The following is a 22,151-nucleotide window of genomic DNA, read 5'->3' as shown; positions in this document are numbered from 1 at the left end:
GGTCATATGTTTATTATTTTTCTTTGTCTTTAGATTTTTTTTAGTTAATTAATTTTACCATCAACTCAGTTTAGAATTTATCAAATGTAGGAAATATCACTAAACATATAAGGTGTAATTTATTTTTAACGCTATATCTGCAACAAAAGTCAATTTTTTCTCCACCTTCTTTATTTAAATGTCATTAACTTTCATCCCAGTAATATTTTTCTGAAAAAAATCTACTAACTTTTTTGTAATATTTAACTGTACAATAAACAGTCTGATTAATTTTTCGTAATTAAAAGTGTTAAAATAAATAAAAAAAATCGTGTTCTCATGATTAGCCTGATACAAACAAACGATCATTTTTCAAGTATTCTATTAGATTAATTACCAAAAAATTCTTATAATTGTTTATTTAAGCCAAAAAAATCCCACAAATTATATATCTTGAAAGATCATTTCTTAGAGCCAATTAGATATAATTAAATATTCGAAATATTAAATGAATAAGAACATTTTCAATGGCAACTACCAGATATATTCATTGTACAGAGTCATGATATATTAATTCTTCAACTTTAAATTATAAGAATTTGAAAAATTCTTCAAATACATACAAAAAGAAAAATTTAAATAAATGCCGATATTTTTTTTATTTCTTTACCATAACAAAAAAAAATCAAGTTCGAATTAAAGATATAATGAAAATATTTTAAGTCATTGTCATTTGGGGAATGAAATAAAATTTTTAGTCAGAAATGAAATGGAAATTCGGAAATAAATACATAGAGTTAAAAGAGAGGTAAAAGAAGAACATATCTAAGGAAATAAAAAAGTAAACGGAATTTAGATAAAAGAAAACAGGTTAGAAAAAAGAAGAGAAAAAAATCGTTACATCTCAGAGATTTGCTTCTCGACGTTGCTTTCGCCGAATGATTGATAAATCTATTATTTAAATCGGATTCGTGAATTTTTTTTTTCTACAAGAATTCGTCCCGTCTTTTCTTTTTCTTCCATTCATTCCTTTGTACGTTTACAGATTCTATCCATTTATGTATTTTAGATAAAGCAAACGGAAATAAAATGTCTTTAACAGATTCTCGTCACGAATTTGTCTGAGAATGATATTTAATTGACAAGACAGTTACTTCTTAATGGGCAAGGAGTTTTTATAAAATTCGGAATCATTTAGTTGGTTAACGAACATGAGAAACATGCTATCCAGTAATTTGTAATTAGTACATTTCTATGAAATGTATCTCTGAAAATTATTTCCAAGATGTTTATATAAAATTTGACAATTAAAAGAAGCTATTTTTTTAATGTAAACCAAGTTATGGTTGGATAATGAATACTTTTTAAAAAAGGCGATTACATCATTAATGAAAGAATTTAATATGCATTTTTGGAATGAAATGCATTTTCTTTTATTTAATAAGTGTTTTTGTCTAATAAAATGTGAAATGATAATTAAATTTTATAGTTATATTTTTAAAGCAGCAATCTATTAAGAGGAATGTTATTATTCCGCATATTTATTCTTCATCCGCATAATATATTATGCGGATAATGGATAAAAATAGATAGTTTTAGCTATTTATTTAAAGCATTCTTTTCAATATTAATATTTCATATACAATTTCAAAGTATGTCGACAAAGTTTAAGATACATCTGAGATTAAGAAATCCGAACAATATATAATGAATATACAGGGAATTTAATATTAGTATGAAGAAATTCTACACACAAGGCAATTTAGATAGGTATGCAGATGCCAGGGGATTCAATATTTTTTATACCTTCCAACAGAATTATTACATTATATAACAGAAATTAAATGAAATAAATAAATATTTAGAAAGTGTGGAATCCACAGGTATTAGGGATTTGAGAAAACCCAAAATAGGGGCAAGTTGATGATGCTAGCATTTGATAATTTTCAATAAACTCAATTTTCTAGTAAATTATTTTTCTTCCCATATATTATTAGAAAGATTTTTTTTTCTTGTTTTGTGCTGAGTTAGACAGTTTTTTTTTAATTTTATTATAATCAATATTATTTTGAGTTTCAATATACCAAACCAAATATACAAATATCAACTAACAAGCAACGGAATGGCGGTGGCAGTATCAATGTGCTAATATTTAGTGTCTCATAACGGAGCACAAGAAATAACCGTAATTGTGTGAAATTAGAGCATTATGAGAATACACTAAGGCAATTCTTTACCTTGTCCCACTCATCAATTCTGATATTTTACTCATTGGCGCAGACTATCCTATATTTAATTTATACGTAATATAAAATCAACATGATAATGTGAATTTTAAAATGATTGTAATTTGATATATATAGTAGGAAAAATGAATGAATAAATAAATAAATAAAAGTAAATGCAAAATTGATAATAAAAAATATAAATGTTAAAATTATGATTTTAATAAAAGATAAATAAAAATATTATTAATAATCGGAAGAAATAATGTATCAAAGATTAATGCTTGATATGTTTGAACTTTTATGGGAATTTTGTTGTTTAAGATAAACACTAAATATCGACCAAATACATAGAGGATAAACAAAATTTAAAATATGCGATATTTTAACTTTTACTCTTAAAACTTTTTAGTTTTGAGCCACTTAATCGATTTATTGATTTTATTTGGAGTTAGAAAATATCAATTAGAATATAAGGCAAAATAAAAAATGCTTATAATATTATTTTAAATTTTATTCATTTGAATTAACTTAAATTCATAAACGAGTTCTCTTCTTTTCTGACAGCGTTTATAAATGTACATACTACGACAATCTTGATGGTGCAAGCACGTTTAAAAATCGCTCAAAATGTTCTACAGAAGATATTTAGATCCAAGCGACAAAATTTCGGAAGTAATTTCTGTATAATAGCCATTCAATAAGAAAGTACATTTTCAACTTCTTTATTAAATGAAATTTTAACGTTCTTCTTCGATACATTCAGAGTGTGTTATTCAACCGTTTTTACATTGTTTTAAAATTGGCCTGGTGGTAAGGTCTCGGCTTTGGAACCTAGGGATTTCATGTTCGAGACCCGATTTCACCGAAGAACCGTCGTTCAGCGAGGCTGGTGCACGTTAAATCCGTTGAAAGTTGAATTAAAAAGTGAATTTACAGCGCCGCGAAACTTCGAAAGACAGAGGAACCATAAATTTACTATTTTAACTGGATCATGGAACAGTCTCCATTAAGAAGCTTCATGCGCATAATTGACAGAACATATGCAAGGCATTTTAAATAACGCAGCTTTAATATCTGGCATTTTAACAAATTCATGGACATGAAGGTATTGTTAAATGACTTAAAACAATTGCTTGCTATCGGCGACTAGAATCATAATAAATAAACATTGGCTAATGTATTATGTAAATTATTATTATTAAAAATCAACGCAAAAATCACATACATTATCATCATACTTAATAATATAAAAATGATCTTAATGAAAGATTAAAATATGGAACTAGTTGAATGTTTCATGTATTATAACATCATGGAGTGAAAATTATTTTAAACTCAGCGCAATCGCCGGAAGCATAAAAAGTGCTTACTTGATGCATCTCTTTTAATAACAGAAAATCTTTAATTATTTTGAAAGAGACTCTTTTTTCCTTGACATGATATTCCTTAAGAAGAAAATTGATGCGCATTTTTGCAAGATCTGACGAACTATAGAAAACAAACTGGCAGGTAGCAAATAACGTGTTCGTATGATTAATAACCTGCATTAGCAAATTAAGTAATGATTTTTTTGTTATTATTTATCAATACATGTGAGGAAGTTAAATGTAAAAATTTTATTTTTGTGTTGCAGTTTTTTAAGGCCTATTATTTTCCACTTTTGTCAGGCAACAAACGTCTTAATGTAGGGACATAATAATTTATCAAGGAGATACTATCATTTTTTTTATCCATCATGTGCTAATAATAAACTCATCTAAATATGCCCTTCATTATCAAATTTTTTAATACATTATACGTCATTCAAAATTTCTCATAACTGTTGATTGTGCGGGAAAAAAATAACATTTTGAATATTTTAGATGATAAAATTCATTTACAGTGCACTAATATTATTGCGTGGGTACTATTATTAACATTTTATATTCAATTACAGTTTAAATCTTCATAATTAGCATTTTTTATTACTTTTCTTGTATTTTTTAGTTGGAAAATGTAAGGTTTCTAATTTAAGACATTTTTATTAAAATTGAATTGATTTTAGTTAGTCAAAAGTTTCTTTGAAGAAATTTTTATTTCTTTTGACGAAAAATTATGTCTTATATTTTATTTGTATTAATACTTTATATTTTAAAATACTGTTTATCTAAAATGTTCTAATCATCGAAAAATAAGTTAATGTCCAACTTATCTGTTATCAGCGTAACAAATTCAGTCTCATTATAATGATATTTGCAAACAGTTCAAATATATCTATATTAGGGGCAAAATAATTTCGGTTTAATACTTTTTTGGTACTAAAAATATTATGACTATTATTAATTACTAAATTTACTTATTATTCATAACAAGGACCGAAAAAATATAAATTAAACAGTTATACCAGAAGTATGAAGACATATCCAGCATGAATAAAATATGCAAATATTACATAGAATATCCAAACTACATAGATTTTATTCAATCAAATTTTCTGTTTAGATAGGGAATGTATAGATTATATTGTGCTTATATTCTTTCATGATTCATAAAAATAATGTAAAAAAACAGTATGAAAAATCATTTGTTAGGTTTAAACAAAATTGATAATGATTACTAGATTTTATAATACAAAGTTTATGAAGGATTAAGGACTTGGAATGAGTTATAAAGTACTTTGCTCAACATTATTGATATCATGCTGCATATTTTGACTTATAAGCCCTTATTAATAGCACACAATTTATGGGATTCATAAAAAAAAAATAAGTATATATTACACTTTGACAAAAAAGTCATGGGATAACAGTATGCAAATACACAGTTATCAGTAGTATCGCACACAAAATATAAAATATGGACAGCAGATTTGCATGGTTTTCATTTATGTGCAAGTTATTCTTATGAAAAGGTTTCTGAAGCGATTATGGGCGCATAATGGGAATTAATAGACTTTTAACGGGGAATAGCATTTGGAGATAGACACTTGGGACATTCCATTTCAGAAACCGTTAGGCATTTCAACATTCCGTGAACCAGAATGTCAAGAGTATGCCGATAATACCTAATTTCAGGTATAATCTGCCACTATGGGCATCGCAGTGGCCTGCGCTTAATGAGCGAGAAGAGCGACGGTTGCGTAAAATTGTCCGTCAACAGGGAAGCAACACTACGTGAAACAACTGTAGGAAGTAGGACGCACAGTGCGGCGAAATTTGGCTTTCATGGACTAAGACAGTAGAAGCCTTTATTAACAGGCTTATTGCCAGCAGACCTCTCCTCCTGACTATATCGATTGGACTGTAGACGACAGAAAAACCGTGACACTGAGTCACGATTTCAGTTGGCAAGAGCTGTTGGTAGATTCTCCACGTACAACAGACACTCGCCTCGAAGCAATAGACTCAAGTTGTCAACAAACTCTGTGAAAAAATTTGTGGTAGCTCAATAATGGTGTGAGTTGCTATTTCTTGGAATCGACTGGATCCTCGTCTAACTGAACTCGAAATGTTTATGTTCAGCCTTTTATAGGCATTTGCCTCCCTTCATGAACTTCATGTCCCCAAACAAAATAACAAAGTAAAACTATAAAAAAGTCCAAGGTACAGCTTTAGAAGTTTGATGAAACCATCAATGAGGAATAACACAATCAAAGGTTGATCAAACTTTAAGTAGAATTAAGCGTTCAGAATATGGCAATAAAACACATTTGTTTAAAAGAAAAGGTTGCTTAACAACACGAAAATGCTCTTCCGCATATTGTCAGAGAAGTGAAAGAAATATGTGTTTGGATATGTGGTCTCACCTGCTGTATTCACTTGATGCTGCTTCTTTAGTCTTTTCGCAATACAAAGTGCCTTTATGGAGAGAGATAAAAATACCTCGTAGATATCATAACATTTCGTAACAGGGTTGAATTTAAACAATAAAATTTATTTCTTTAGAGAATTCGTTTGTTATCCGGAAGGTGGACGAATGCTACATTTTCTGACTGGGTGTCTTTGAAATAAATTAATCTTTGATTGTTATAACTAATAAATGACTTCTTCTGACTTTAATCAATTTCACATTTATTTATTGCCAATTTTTTTCCTGCATAGATTTGGAAGTATAAAGTTAAAGAAAAATCAAAGAATTAGCACTTATTTTAATTACTTTTTAAACCTTACGAAAAATCTTTATAAGACAGATTTCTTAATTTTTATATTTCCTCTTAAATGAAATAGTTAAGTTTGATAGTTATGCGTTGTATATGGTATCTAAATAATGTAGGCATTTCACCATTTTTTTTAAACAATCTTTATCAAATATCTTTTTGTTCCTAATTCATTTTGATTTTGGTTTAAATTTCCTTCTATTCTAATTCATTAAAAGATTCCTTTCTTATCCAAAAAAAATTACAATATTCATTAAAGTTTACCAAATGAACATTGGTAAAACTGATCTACCTGTAGATAAAATTGTTCGATAAAGTAGTATAAAGTTTCAACCTGGCATTTTTAATTAGAACTAATTGGGAATTCACCCACATTTTCAATTTAGACTTTCCACGTTGTCTAAATCGAGTTTTCCCTGAATTGGCCTTCATATTTTCTCTTAAGTTGAGCAAAATTTGGATTAGAAAAACTGAGATTGTACGGAAGTAGTAAGTAACTACCAGAAAGAAATCCTTTATTTACTTTCCAGAATGTCTATAACATTTTATATATATAAAAAATGCCGAATCATTGCATTAAAAGTTCAGTAATTTAATTTCCATAGAAGCGAGAACAAGAAAAAAAAAATCGACGCTAAACTTAATGTCATGTCTAACTACCAAAAAAAAAAAGACATGTTCTCATGTCCAACATCAAACTCCCCCTGTTCTTATCATCGTGTAAATCATCTTCTTCACCCCTACCAGTTGATGTGGCAAACGCCATAAGTGTTCCATCGGCCTGCCTTGATGGGCACGTAGAAGACTTAAGGACATCTAAGCACTTGTCGATTTGCCACGGGGATAAAGAAACACCCCCCTTGGCACCCCGTCCCAACCACCCCTTGAAAAGGGAAATCTGTTATCCGTAAGGATCGACAGGTCTTGTGAATTCTCGCAAAATTGGGTTCTTGACGTTCTGCGCCCAGAGTTTGCTATAAATCATATTTTACGCTTCCCGGGAAATCCTTGACAGTTTTGCTTCTACTTTTCCAGGTTTTATTCTTTTTTCTTAATTTTTTTTTATTTTTTTATTTTGAGGGAAGAGCAGTAGGGTTTCCCCGGAAACGTCAAAGCCTTTTGCACTTCCAGAAGGATATATATTCAGGACACGATTTAGGTGAGGGGTATCTCTTCGGTTCTTTTCCCCTTTTCTTTAACTTTTTCTTTCTTTAGGTAGTAGTATAAGTACAGTATAGCAACCTATGTCTTTTCGGATTGCATTGAACATGAAGAGAAATGTTAAGTTAGATAAAGTAATTTATTTTACCCAATAAATTCCTCAGAATATTTAGTAATGACCAGTTTAAATGGTTTCAAGTCTGAAAAACTTCCCATCTATTGTGAACAAATAGGACTTCTCAGAATAATACCCAATGTCATATCTAAATAACTGAGTTCTTTTCAGAATTTTATATTAAAAATGCCTATTAACTAAATCACAATAAATTTTATAATTATGCGAAGCTGCATGGATTAAATTATTTCTGCATAACATCTGAGTCATTAATTTAGATTTATGTTAACATGGAGCAAAAAATACAACACAGTATAAGATAGTCATCGCGTGACCAGGCATTATTCAGTATTTTATGTATTTGTTATTGTCAATATTTGACGATAACAGACACTAATATATTACTTTGGAGACGACTGTTTCAATGCTTCTTTTGCTATTTTACAGACCATGTCTTTCTTTAGATTAAACAATAGATATCATTTTAGCTAGTTCTTGAAGAAAAAGGCTATACTAATGAAGATAAGTACTGCTCATTTTAAAATAGTGATTTTTAGGATTAAAATAAGGAAACATAGTTTCTTTATTCCAAAATGCGAAGAAAGACTTAAGAAGTGAAGGCTAGCAGTATCTCTAGATAAACCAGATTTTTTGCTCGACCTTTCAATATAAAAATTGGTATTTATCTTAATTGAATGAATCATCGCATAGCTATCCAAGTTATTATGAATTTAAATTACAATATAGCAATTATTTTCTGACATAAATTTCAAATTTTGAAAGTTTTGAATGGACCTATATAATTTTTCAATATGTTAACTATTATTGTGATATAATCAACCACGAGATTGCAGTTTAAGAAATCATTTATGTGTCTGTCTTGCAGAACTTTTTCATATTTTGTTTTATTGATTCTTTCTTTCCTTAACAATGGAGACAATTCTATTTTTAGCAAATTGTACTCTGTCGTTGAAAGAAAAAGTTACGAAGTTGAGCTCCAAAACTAAGCTACAAAGGTCTAGGAACATAATACAGTGTTTCTCATCGGAGAATAATAAGTGAGCCATTATCACTCTTATCATCAAGGAGTATATGGAACAGGAAATATGTTTTAAGCCAAACTACTTATTATTCATTATAAATTACAGTAGTCACAGACATATCTTTCATCATTAAACCAAGTTGTTTAATAGAGACATTTCATGCTACAAACTTCAAAGTATAGTATTTATTTCCTTTTAAAATTTGTTTCCGATCTTCTGATGAAAAAAAAACACACACTACATTAGGAAATATTATTTTAGATGCAGTTAAGTTTGGACTACGAACAATATTAATGAGATTATCTTCCTTGTGTACAAACGAAACTTGTGTAGTAATATGTTAAGTCCTCTTCTTAAGATTTTAGTGCATCTCAATAATTGCAGAAAGTTTATTTCTTGATCATCCATTTATAGACTGCATATTTAACAAAGACGTGTTTTTTCCATTAGTTTTCAATCGCTACTGATTTTACTATTTCTTTAATTACCGAAATTTCTTTTATATAGTTCATATTTTTAAATAAATAGAATTGAAAAATATTCAGCATTATTTTCAAAACATTATTTACAAATTTTGACTAACTTCTAAAATGGCCTTTTAAAATGTAAAGAAAAACATATTGAAGCACATGTTAACTACTATTTTATCTATCCTGCAAGTACTAGAAAGAATATCTAGACTCCTTAACCCTTTCTAGTGCCATGGGAACTATGCGTCCCACCGAATTTATCAATCTTTGTATGAATTTATGTAGGTTGGCATAAGTTCTGACAAATTTTTTTAGAAAGACAGAAACTTAGATGCTTCAGTTCTTTATCTCAATCAAAATGATGCGTCTTGATTCGATGTTTAATTATTAATTAACCAAATTAATTAATTAATCAAATTAAATTTATCTAATAAGCTAAATGAATCCTTTTTCTTATTCTAATTTCAAGCCTAAAAATATTTTAACACAATATGACTAGAAACAAAATGGCCCTTTAAAGGGTTAAATAATATATGCAATAATATTACGCACATCATTGTGTAATAATATATAAGTTAATTTAGTAATTGATTTTCTTTCATAAACTACTTTTAAGTTTGGAATAAGGAAAGTAAGCATTCTGTAAAAGTATTTACAATTAATTTATATAAATGATTATTTTTTCAGCAATAATTTTTGTAAATGTATTTAACAAAATGTATTTTTCAGTGTTCGCCACAAAAAGTCATTTTGTTTAATTAGTGTCAGTCTCTCAGTCTTGGAAATTTATAGCATCAAATATTAAAATTAATAGATTCATACATTTTAGAAATCGCAAAACCACATTGATTCACAGCAACCGTTGAAATATTAATTTAATTATGGAATTATGTCATGTTCACGTGCCAATAAATCCAAATAATTAGACTAACAAAATAAAGAAAAATAACTGTTAAATGCAAGATGTATTTATTAGTGTTAAAATTAGTGATAATTCAAAAATTCAGCTTCATTAAATTAGTTCTGTCAGGGAAAAAATTATAATATGCTTTACAATGAAATAAATGAATTTACTCATTTTATCCATACGGTGAATCCAGAATTACTAATCGGATTACTCCGAAATACCAATAACATTTCAGTCATGCAATTAAATTATATTTAAATATAATAAAATTAGGAAATGTGAATAAATGTCAACTTAACAGAATTAATATGAATTATTCGAAACAAATTATTAGGGATTTTTAATTCAATAATTTCTGAAATAATAGACAGCAACCCTCTATTTCAATAATACATTTTTAAAATATTAATGCTATAATTCTACGCAAGCCAAAATATATATATATTAAAACTTATTCACAATATATGAATATAAGGGGGTGGCTCTGTTCTGAAACGCATATTCTCCAATAAAGGCACTATTCCTCCACCCTACCCTTATCATGCATTTGTAGATCTTGGAAACAGTCGATAAGCCTTGTATTAGAGGACAATAATTCTGAAATACAGATCTCTAATGTGATACCAGAATTTTTATTGAATCTGTCAAACGAATATGTAATTTGGACGATTTTTAAGAACCAAAAAATTAATACGAAACTAGAGTTGAAGCCCAAAGATTGAAATTCATTTATTTAAGTCGATGCATTTATGAATTATTACATTTACATGTATAAAAATTATAGACCGATAGACAATCAACTGTCTGATAGATTTGATTCAAAATTTGTTATTTTAAAGGCTGAACATCCGTGCCAAATTTTATTTACTTAGCTCTTTGTATTTTATAATTATCGAGGTAATTTGTACTCAAGTAGACTTACAGGTTTCATGTGAATGGAATTTGATAGAAATCTATAAATTTGGTTTAAAGTCCATGTATCAAATTTCATCTATCTAGCTCAAGGCGTTAGCCCTTTGCACTCAGAGAAGTAATTGGATGTAAAATTATTCATTTAATACAAGGACTTCTTTATTGTTCCAAAAAATAAATATATATTACTTTTTCAAGTTGAATACCCCGGAAAAGTTAATTTATATCTTTATATCATTCTGTAGGTATTTTTAACAATCAAAATGGATAAATAAATAATTATAACCTCAAAATGCGGGACCATCTTGAATTGTGACCATGAGTCACCTCTAGAGTGAAAAAAAGTTAACAAACAGACAGGCAGAGGGGCATAATGTTACAAATGTGTGAACTCAAGATGGTCTGAAACTTGAAATTCCGTCAAACTTTTGAGTTCGAATTTTTGATGATTAAAACACTTTCTCTATACTTCATATAACTAAAAAGTAAAAATCATATCTAGATATTTAGTGTAGTCAAAGCATACCTCTATAAGATACCACATACAGCAAATTAAATTTCTAGATATCTCGAATAAAACAATCTTTTATATAATAATAAATCCTTATATTTTCGTAAAGAAAGCACAAATTGTTTCTTAATTATTTTCCAACAACCCATCGACCCAGTTCATCCCTAACAGGCAGAGGAGGCCGAAATTCCTAATACCATTACTAGTCCCATTAATGATTCAAAGGAGCAATGATGACAGGTGGCATGCTCCCCCTCCTCCCGTCTCCGTGCCCATTAGCTCTTTATGAAGATGAATGTCATATTGACAACGCGTTAACCTGTCCGGATGTCAGGACATGTCGATCCGGCTGGACAGGCGTGAACCTGCTTGGAATGGTGTTTGCCGGAGAAATTTATCGTGTGCGCCGTCCGACGAGGAGTGCACGAGTTCATTATGGTAACGAGCAATCCTGAGATGAGAGTTAGGTGAGTGGGATTTGTCACACCGAAGCAAGGATTGGAGACAAACCTTGTGTGCTGACATGGAATACTGTTTGTAATGGATACAGTGATTCCAGGCGGCGAAGTAATGAATAGTTTTATTACGATCGATAAATATGGAAATTAAAAGAATTTCATAGCTCAAAAGCGAAATATAAGCATTTTTAAAATGATGAAAATATAAATTTATATCTACTTACATGAAACTAGTCTAAATACGAACTGATATTTCGATTTGTGAGAATATATTCATATTGTAATAAAAAAAATTACAAAGATTGCCATTAATTAAAAAAATGGAAGTTTAAAGACATTCATAAAAGTCTCTGATGCGTATAATTTATTCTTTTTAAATCTCCATTTTTTTGTATTTTTCCTAAATTATCATTTTATATATACTCAAGAGCAATAATATTTTTGACGAAACAGATATAGATGAATTTGAAATACGTACTAAACAGTCATGTAACTTTTATTATTTTTCTAATAGACTTTCACAATAACTAAACATAACCGTGATCTTATTTCGATATTTTTAGAATTAATATACATCAACAGTAAATAATAACGTCTTACCTTGCAGATGCTTCCTTTTAGTTTAAATAAAATAAATTTCATTGGATTTTAAAACTTTTAATGCATTCATTACATGTGAAAATAAATCTTTAACATGTATGGATGGACAATCTCAGAATGTGTTTTATATAGCATGTCGGCGTAATATGAATGCATACAATCCACTTCTTTTAATTATTTCGGCTTTAAATTTCTCATAGATGGTACAGAATGAATCATAACTTTAATTTTATTTAATTCCTTGATATTTTTATTAGTTATTTACATGAATCTTCATCGGTTTTTTTTCCTTATATCAGATGCATATTAAAAATTTTGAAAAAAAAAAAAAGATTTATGTATATGTATTTATTTGAAAAGGAAATCATCACATTCGCTAATAATTTTGAAAAACAGTAATAAAAAAATATTAAATTATTCATTTGCTATAGACTTGAGACTTCCATATGTTATATTATCTCTTCTAAATAATTACATTATATATTAATGGGAAGTATTTGGCGTATAAGTCTTATTATTTTTTAATAATACCTAGATATCTTCTAAGATTTAATCAAACAAGTATATTATGTTTTCAAATTTAAATTGTGATTTCCTAGCATACCAATTTCAAGACGTTTAAACATTATATTATAATTTGTTAGCTATGAACTAAATATAATGTTCGCTTTATCAATATAGCATTATCTAAAACAATGAGGTTAATAAGGATTAACATTAATTTAATGAAAATAAGTATTAAAGAGTTTAAAGATATCCAGACTGCTGGATGCGTTATTCTTAATTATTAATAGTGTCTAATAATTAAATATAATAATGATTTAATTACTAAATGACATATCTGGTAACTAAAAGTGTAAATTAGAAAGTTATTAAGCATAATTTTTCAATAGAATGGAATATAAGTTTGGGAAAACTACACATAATATTAAACATAAGTTTATGTAATTTTGCAACCCAATCTTCTAAATTTCTATAAAATCTTTATTAAGTTCGTTTTTTTTCTGATTTTGAAAGATTATATTCAAATAATTAAATCCCTTTCTTCTTATTATCAAATGAAATCGAAAATGCTAATTTCATTAAATATTTTGACATAGAAAAAGAATTTTATATTTCTTTGCAAAGTTGAAAGGAACGAACTATATGCAACTACCGTCTATTTGTAAATAGTCCCTAAGAGGAAAGTAACTTTATATTACTTTTACGTCTATGATTAAAGTTTAAGAAAAATAAAATGTCGATCATCCCTACGCCAAAGGGGAAAGCATGTTTTTCACCATCTTTTTTTTTTAAAATTTTTACCTTATAGTGGCATATCCAGAGGGTAAAATTGAACTTTTTTCTTATTCCTTTCATTTTGTTTTACAAGAAAAATGAAAGAAGTGGTTATGATTCATTGTTCTTAGAAGTATGTTTGAACATAGAAAACATTATATTAAGTACAATTTATTTATAAAAAGTAAGTTATTATGAATAAATAAACATGTTTTGATAACTTCTTTCCTACATTTTACTTAAGGAAATATTTCTTTTCAATAAACAATGAATATTTCATGAGAAAAAATAATCTCCAACTAAGTCATATAAATATACATTTTTTTTTAGAATCTGCAGAAACTTCACTGTTAAAAAATAAAAAAAAATAAAAATAAATTGCGTAAGTATCGAGTTACATTGTTTTTAGAGGGAGCAACAGGATTTATTAAATATTTAAAAGAAAATTTTTAATTAAGAAAGAGCTTATAAATACTGCCTTATATATTGCTTAATGCTTAAATATTTAGGATATTTTTTTAAGTTTATACTTTTGAGTTTATCATTATTTATCTTGTCATTGATGATCAAAACAAATATTTCAGTACAGAAATGAAGTAAAATTAGTAATTAAATCTTTAAATTAATTTATCAAAATCTAAGTAATCATTTTATTTATTGTAAAGTTTATAAAATACCTATTTTTACTCATCTTGTTAAAATATTTCCTAAAACCGGGAAATTACAATTTTTTATAATAATTAATTTCGAGCTTCTTATATATGCAGCTAAAGGATAAAAACATCATAACATACAATTTATATGAACCAAATAATCTTCTGAAGTTCACATAATTTGTAAATAAGTAATCACGCACCATATCATAAAAGTTAATAATCCATCTATTGTTATAAATTTAAAAAAAACAATAATAATGATTTTTTCATACCAAGCAACTCAAGTTATTAAATGAAATAAAATTCTATGTTTCAGTAATTCTATTTTTAAAAGGTTTTTGCAATAACAATTTCATAATCCCGAAGTTTTATTTTTTTTTAAATAATTCCTTGTTTCATTTGATTTATTGAAAGTTATTTGATCCATTCTTATGTTTTCATTACATATTCATTTTTTAGGTATTTGAAAATGATGTTATTAGCACATTTTTATAGTTGACTTTCAAATGCTGACTAATTAAGCATTTTCTACATAACATATAGTGTAGAAAGTAAAGTAACACTGAAAAATAAAGGAAATGAAATGCGAAATTGCAAAATTTGTAAAATCCGGTTTAAAAAAAATAACCGTATAAGTGTAGTATAATTTGTGGACACCAATTATTTTTAAATAGTTTTTCAACAACTTGGAAATGTAATTATTGAAATCATTTAAATTACATTTTGAACAGTTACAACTATTAATGTTTATGATCCCTTATAAAATATGTTTTTATTAATAAATAAATAAATGATACATATTTCGTTTGTAAATAGTTCTTTAGGAGGAGACTTAAAGACATCTAAGATTTAAAGATATAAATTAGAGTAAAACAGGAATTCCGATTAGGCAGTATAAAGAATAAAGCATTTTAGACCAACTTTATTCTACAGAATATCTAATGAAATTTCATTGAATATAATACTTGAATATAAACCTTCATTGACTATAATAAATTAATTGACTATACCGATAGTCAAGTCAAAGTATTCTTAACGCGAATGAGCTTATGTGTCTGAACTCGGATTTGGCTTTATTATTATTATTTTGAAATGTACGGAACGGGATATATGTAAAAATATGCTGAAATGTGAAGAAGATGCAATGGGAGTTGATTGAAGGGATATATGGAAATATATGGTGAAATGTGAAGAAGATGCAATGAGTCTGAACTTATGTGTCTGAACTCGGATTTGGCTTTATTATTATTATTTTGAAATGTACGGAACGGGATATATGTAAAAATATGCTGAAATATGAAGAAGATGCAATGGGAGTTGATTGAAGGGATATATGGAAATATATGGTGAAATGTGAAGAAGATGCAATGAGTGTTGATTAAAGGAATATATGTGAAAATATGGTGATATGTGAAGAAAATGCAATAAGAGTTAATAGAAGGAATATATGTAATAACACGGCGAAATGTTAAAAAAAATTCAATGAGCGTTTATTGCTGGACAATATGTAAAAATACCGAGTAATGTCAAAATGATGCAATGATCATTGATTCCTAGAACAAGAATACAATGATGTTGAACGAAACAATATTCTCTAACGAAGAGAGAAGAATTCATCAGTTTTGTATAAATGTCCGCTATTTCATAAAGCAATAACGAAACTACATCTTTTTCGTATTCCGTCATATTTAAAACTTTTGAATTTCACTGTCATTATTTCTAAATTACAATCCGAAATATCTTAGAATAAGAAATATTTAAAACACAACATAATAGAATTACCTGCGGAGAACGGCATCACCCTTTAATATGGAACGGCATTGCGCCAAATTATACCTAAAGCAAACTAGACAGCGCCAACCTATGAATAACGGTGCTTACAGAACACGCGGTAATGTATGCCGAATTAACATGCAAACATCTTCCTCAAGCATAATTTGATGCGACAATGACCCCTGCAGGTAATATGTCGCACAACCTTTCTCAAATTCTATAAGTTATGACGAGGCTTTAAGCCCATCACTGTATTCGAAGCAATGGCTTTCATTATTCGCACATCTAAACAAGCCATGGCGGCGAAAATATCTTTTTTCCTAATTATTTAAAGTTTCGTGTGAATTTCAAAGTTTGATTTTGGCGAAGTTTGAGAAATTAGTTTATTCCGGAAGAGATAAGTGGTGTGATAAAAGGTCAAAACTATTTTGTTACTTAACGTCAAAGATTCGGGACTTAATAATGTATACAAATAAGATCAGGTAGTTTGGAAATAGCTATGTAAATGCAGCATAATTTATCAAATAAACTGACTTTCTGTGCTTTAGCACTTATGTCAAAAGAGCAGAATTTAACTTCTTATATTCTACTAGGGAACTATTTTCCCATTTAATGTTGTTAAGTTTTATAAAATATTCATCAAGGATTCTTTCCTTTACACAATGGGTTGAATTAGCACTTCCAATCATAAATGTGTTATTAACAATAAATTATTAATGTTATTCAGCCCCGGTGTTTGCTGTGAGCAAAAGTTATGTAACTTATTACATGAAATATATAAATCTGAATAAAATTTTTGTAATGATCAAAACCCTTATGACGATTTGTATTAGTTGCTGTTGGAATATCGTTCTTTTAAGATCGCATTCATTCAAATTTGGAGAAAAATGAAATAATTAAGCATCAGATCGAATTTTTGAATAAAATTTTATCACGATTTCAAAGAAAAAAATACCTTATATAAATAGAATAAAGCAAAGAATAGATAGTAAATAACTTCATCAATGAAAACAAAACTTTTTATAAGAATGGCATCGGTACTAATATTTTTATTGTAAACTTGCTTAAAAGATTTTTCGGCAACTTTAAGGATTTGATATCAGACATATTACCATATAAATGCACAGCTTTAATGTCAGACATGGAAACTGGTATAATTTATCATTGGTAATTTATCCAATATTGAGTTCTGAATGAAAATACATATTAAGAAAATGTTTAAGATTCGGGATGTAATTAATGTATAGGAAAAAATTAAAACTCTTGAGCATCTTGCTCCTTTAATTTTAATGACGTTGAAATAGTTTTCGCTTTGAAAATGCCTTCAAAGTACAATCAGCTTTCTAAAGCGCTATGCAATTTAATCATTCTTTTTTTTAATATGCAATGTGAATATATAATATATTTTAATATACAATGTAGAGATATGGTATGGGTAGACATTTGAATGAATTATTATTTAGCCTTAATTTGTACCATTTTGGTACAAATTAAGGCTAAAAAACTTATTTAGTGGAGATTTTGTTGAATCTCAGATTTGTCCTCGAATAGGCTTCATTGAAATTTCACTATACATATAAAGTAGGTTCACATTATTCATTTATTCAATTTCTACTATTAGTTCACACTCTCCCTATATATATTTATATATCTTGTTCAAATTAATATATAATAACCAATAACGATATATTAATAAATAGTCCAGATACCGTCTATCATGTACTTTAAAATCTTATTGCTTCTGAATTTTTATTCACTTTTTCATGTAAGAATCACGTTTTTATATATATTCAATTTCTACTATTAGTTCACACTCTCCCTATATATATTTATATATCTTGTTCAAATCTTCAATCGTTAATAAAATACTTTTTATTCATCCACTCAAGTTCAAATTCATTTTTATAAACTTGTAGCAGATGACACTTGATGTTAATACATCGTTTTCAAATATTAATTCAATAATTATTATATTTAATTAATTTTTAATACTTTAAATATAGTTTTAGCAGTCTATAATGAAATTTCAGACAGTAGCTCAATTGGTAAAATGCAAGGATTTCAGTATTCTTCACGTGAAGAATGCGAGTTCAATTCTTGCGAATGTAGGAATCCCCTTATTTTTTTATATTACTTGTTTTTATCATGCAATGGTAAGCATTGATAATGAATAATGAAAAATATGAAGAATAGCAACGTATACTTTTTACTTTTAAAAGTTTAATTCAATTTCATTTTATATAGACTTTCAAGCTAGAAAATGTACATTTTTAGCAAAGATGATAACTGAAATGGGAGGATGGTGTCTGTAAATGGGCAATCTTGCTATACTAACCTTAATTATATTTATTTGTTCTATTCATAACCTTTAAATAATTAAAAAAATAGGTAGGAGTTTAAGCTTGGGAGATGAGATGATGTACCACACTGCTTAGAATTAACTTAGAATTTGATTTAATAAATATTTCACATTAAAATAATTATTAAGGATTTTATTACCATGAAGTCTAATATTTTAATTGAGTATTGTGGCAGAAATTTATTACAGGTTTCATCGTATGTGTCCTCTACGTAAATGTTTTGATATTTACAGATATCTGACAAATTTACAAACTTCCAGCCTGGGATTATATCCGTGAAAAACCTTTTTTTTTTAGTTTTTAAAAAGAGCAAAAAAAAAGGAAATATTTTTAAAAAATTGCATAAGATTCCACACTATTTAGCATTAAGTCAGAATTCGATATAACAAAAAATTCTGGATTAAAAGGATTATTAATTGTGTCATTATTGAGGAATCTAATATTTCATCTGAGTATAGTCGCAAGTTGTTAAAAATTAGATAAGAGTTTAAGTTTGGAAGATGAGATGGTTCACTGTTTCACTAATTCTGAGACTGTTTAACATTAACTCAGAATTTAATTTAATAAAAATATCTTTATTAAAATAATTATTAAGGACTTTATTATTATGAAGTATAACATTTCATCTGCGTATAGTCGCAGAAATTATTATAGATTTCACAGTTTGTGTTCTCTACGTAAGTGTTTTGATTTTTACAAATATCTAATTTACAAACTTCCAATTTGGAATTATATCCACGGAAGATCCTTTGTTTAGTTTTGAAGTTTTTGTAAAGAGCAAAAAAAAAAAAAGTTTTTCAAAAATTTGCTTAATACATCACATTACTTAGCATTAACTCAGAAATATATCTAACAAAAACTACTCAGGGAATCTAGCATTTCATCTGAATATAGTAGAAGAAATTTATTACAGGCTTCAATATGTGTATCCTCTACGTAAGTGTTTTGATTTTTACAGATATCTGACTAATGCAAATCTGGTTCTCTAAGAAAAAGAAAAAAAATGAAAATTTTCTTCTGCTCTGTCTTTGCAAAGCCCAAAACATAACAACCTATCCATCCAAGCATCGAGCCTTCCTCGGATAATAACAAGCCCACAAAATCCAATAACCTGCGCCGAACTGTGGAATTATTGGTACAGGAGGAAAACAAATTTCGCTTCATATGTAAAGGAATAGCCAAGAATTTCATATCTATATTTTATAATTCAAAGATACGCTTCATGCAATAACCCCATTCCATTTTTTACATCGCAGACGATAACTGTATTCAAAAAAATTGCAAATGCGATGGATAGGCTACATAAAAAAAGGATATCCGCACATCCAACACAGTTTTTCATTTTTTCTCTTATGCTCTTATAATAACTCCGGGATACGAAGAAGTCAAATTCCTAAGCAACCGCATTCAATTTGAACGTCCTGTGTACCTCACTTCAATATAATCCGATTATCGTTTGGCAGGGTGGAGCCAGGGGTGGATCGCACTGTTTTCTTTCAGCCGAGTTACACGATTTAACCCTTTGCTACGTATTGACTTTCGACCCCTTTTTCTGCTTGTCCGCGAAAAATCTTCTTTTGTTTTGAAGTTTTTGAAAAGAGCAAAAAAAGAGGAAGTGTTTCAAAAATTTGCATAAGAAATTACAGTTGAAAAGGGAAGTGTGTGTGTTTGGCTTCTATCTACATCCCCTTTCCACCTTCCCTCTCTCGTTTCCACTTTTGAATTTCTTTTTCTTTTGTTCGATCAGAAGTGATTAAGAAAGGGTTTCCTTCCTTCGGGGCACACAGAAATCTAACAGGAAGAGCTGTTTTTCAGAGGAAAAGGTGAGTTTTAATTAATTCAAAAAAAGGGTTAGTGCAGTTTATTCCTGAAAATGGGCTGGTGGAAGAAAGATCTGTTTATATTTTTCACTCTGTTCTAGATTTGGAAGCTTTGAAAATATTTCTAAAAATTCAAATTAAAAGATTTAATTTCGAAAAAACTAAATAACTCACTATGATAAGAATCGTTAATCTTTCAATGAATTTTGATTACGAAAAAAATAGAAAAATTACAAAAGTTGAACTTATTAAATCAATTTTTGAACGCTCTTTTTCAAATACAAAATGTTGCATGTATTTTAAGTGTACAGATAAATTTGCAGAGCATTTCAATTATTAAACTTTAAATGCGGGGTGATTAAAAAATTATTAGTTAAATTTCGTGAGAAGGTAGGGAATACCGATTTCATATAGGGAAATATGTCCGCAAATGTACGTATGCGTATGTAGAAAGCGCTATATCTACCCAACCAGTGTATAGCTCGCCGACCACTTCCGCTGTAAGTCGAGTCTGGTACGAGAAGTCACGTTGCGCAAAATTGTTTTACCGTGAATGTGTGAGATGGATCATTGTTGACTGTTGTTGGGACCTTACTTGTTATCACCCCGACTGACAGGCAGGAAATACTTAATCTTTCTCGAGACAATGTTTCTGAGAACTGTTTCTGCCCATATCCGCCGAGACATGTTGTATCAACATGACGAAGCTCTAGCCCATAGCACAATTGTTACGCGCGATTACCTAAACCGAACATTCGGTGTTCGATGGATCGGCAGAGGTGGACCGATCACTTGGAGACCCAGGTCACCTGATCACCCATGGATATCTTTTAGTGCGGGGGGGCATAGAATACCAAGGGTACGAGATCCCCGCAGGCAATGAAATGGACCTCGTTGCACGAATAGTGGCCGCTGCAGGCATTGTTTGTGATATGCCAGGTTTATTTGAAAATGTTCAACAGTCAATGCAACGGCACTGTGTTAGTGTAAATAGTCGAATTTTTAAGCACCTTCTGTAAACCTTGATAGAATAAAAGTCACATTCCTTACCACTTAACTGTAGTATTTTCTTGTGTTCACTTCACTTGTCCATTTTTTCCATGCAGATAATGTCTTTGTGAAATAGGTTTCCTGACGCATTCCTTACCTCCCCAAGAAATTTGAATGATAAATTTTGAATCACCCTGTAGATATCAGATATTTAGCCATGTTCGATATATGTTCGACAACAATCAAATTTCAATGTTATGCTAGGAATTTCTATATTTAAGTTATGAAATTGCATTTATTCCTTTATTTCTGTATCTATTGCCTCTCGTACTTTTTAAAATAATAATAAATTTACTGAAGATTTGGCTTTATTATTTTGATTAAGTCTCTTCACTTACAATGTAAATTAATAGCTATTTAATCGGAATTCTATGGCTGTTTATACGTTAAATGAAGCTGAAATTTTGATCAACTGAAAGCAGCAGAATTTAGTATATATACATGTTTTCACTATGAATCTTTAAGTTGTGTATGATGATGCGCCTATTGATTCTGCTATTATTATAAGTGGCTTGCGAGCCATAGATGAGATTGGGGACTTTCTTAACAATATATATATATATATATATATATACTGTCACTACTGCTGTAAGTGACAGCAGCATACCTACTGCTATTCTACAGAAATAACAGTAGGTAGAATAAATCAAGCATCACTCTATATAATGGAAATATAACTATAAATATATTCTGTA

General features: G+C 28.6%; 1 protein-coding gene across 6 annotated transcripts in view; it reads right to left on the bottom strand.

Annotated features, from left to right (window-relative positions):
- Positions 1-22,151, bottom strand: part of LOC129965626 (class A basic helix-loop-helix protein 15-like) — a 528,564-nt gene that overhangs the window by 71,005 nt on the left and 435,408 nt on the right. The window lies entirely within an intron of this gene.

This window comes from Argiope bruennichi, chromosome 1, assembly GCF_947563725.1.
Source record: "Argiope bruennichi chromosome 1, qqArgBrue1.1, whole genome shotgun sequence".
Classification (NCBI taxonomy): domain Eukaryota; kingdom Metazoa; phylum Arthropoda; class Arachnida; order Araneae; family Araneidae; genus Argiope; species Argiope bruennichi.
The sequence above is the reverse complement of the archived record's forward strand: the minus strand, read 5'-3'. Positions and strand labels throughout refer to the sequence as shown.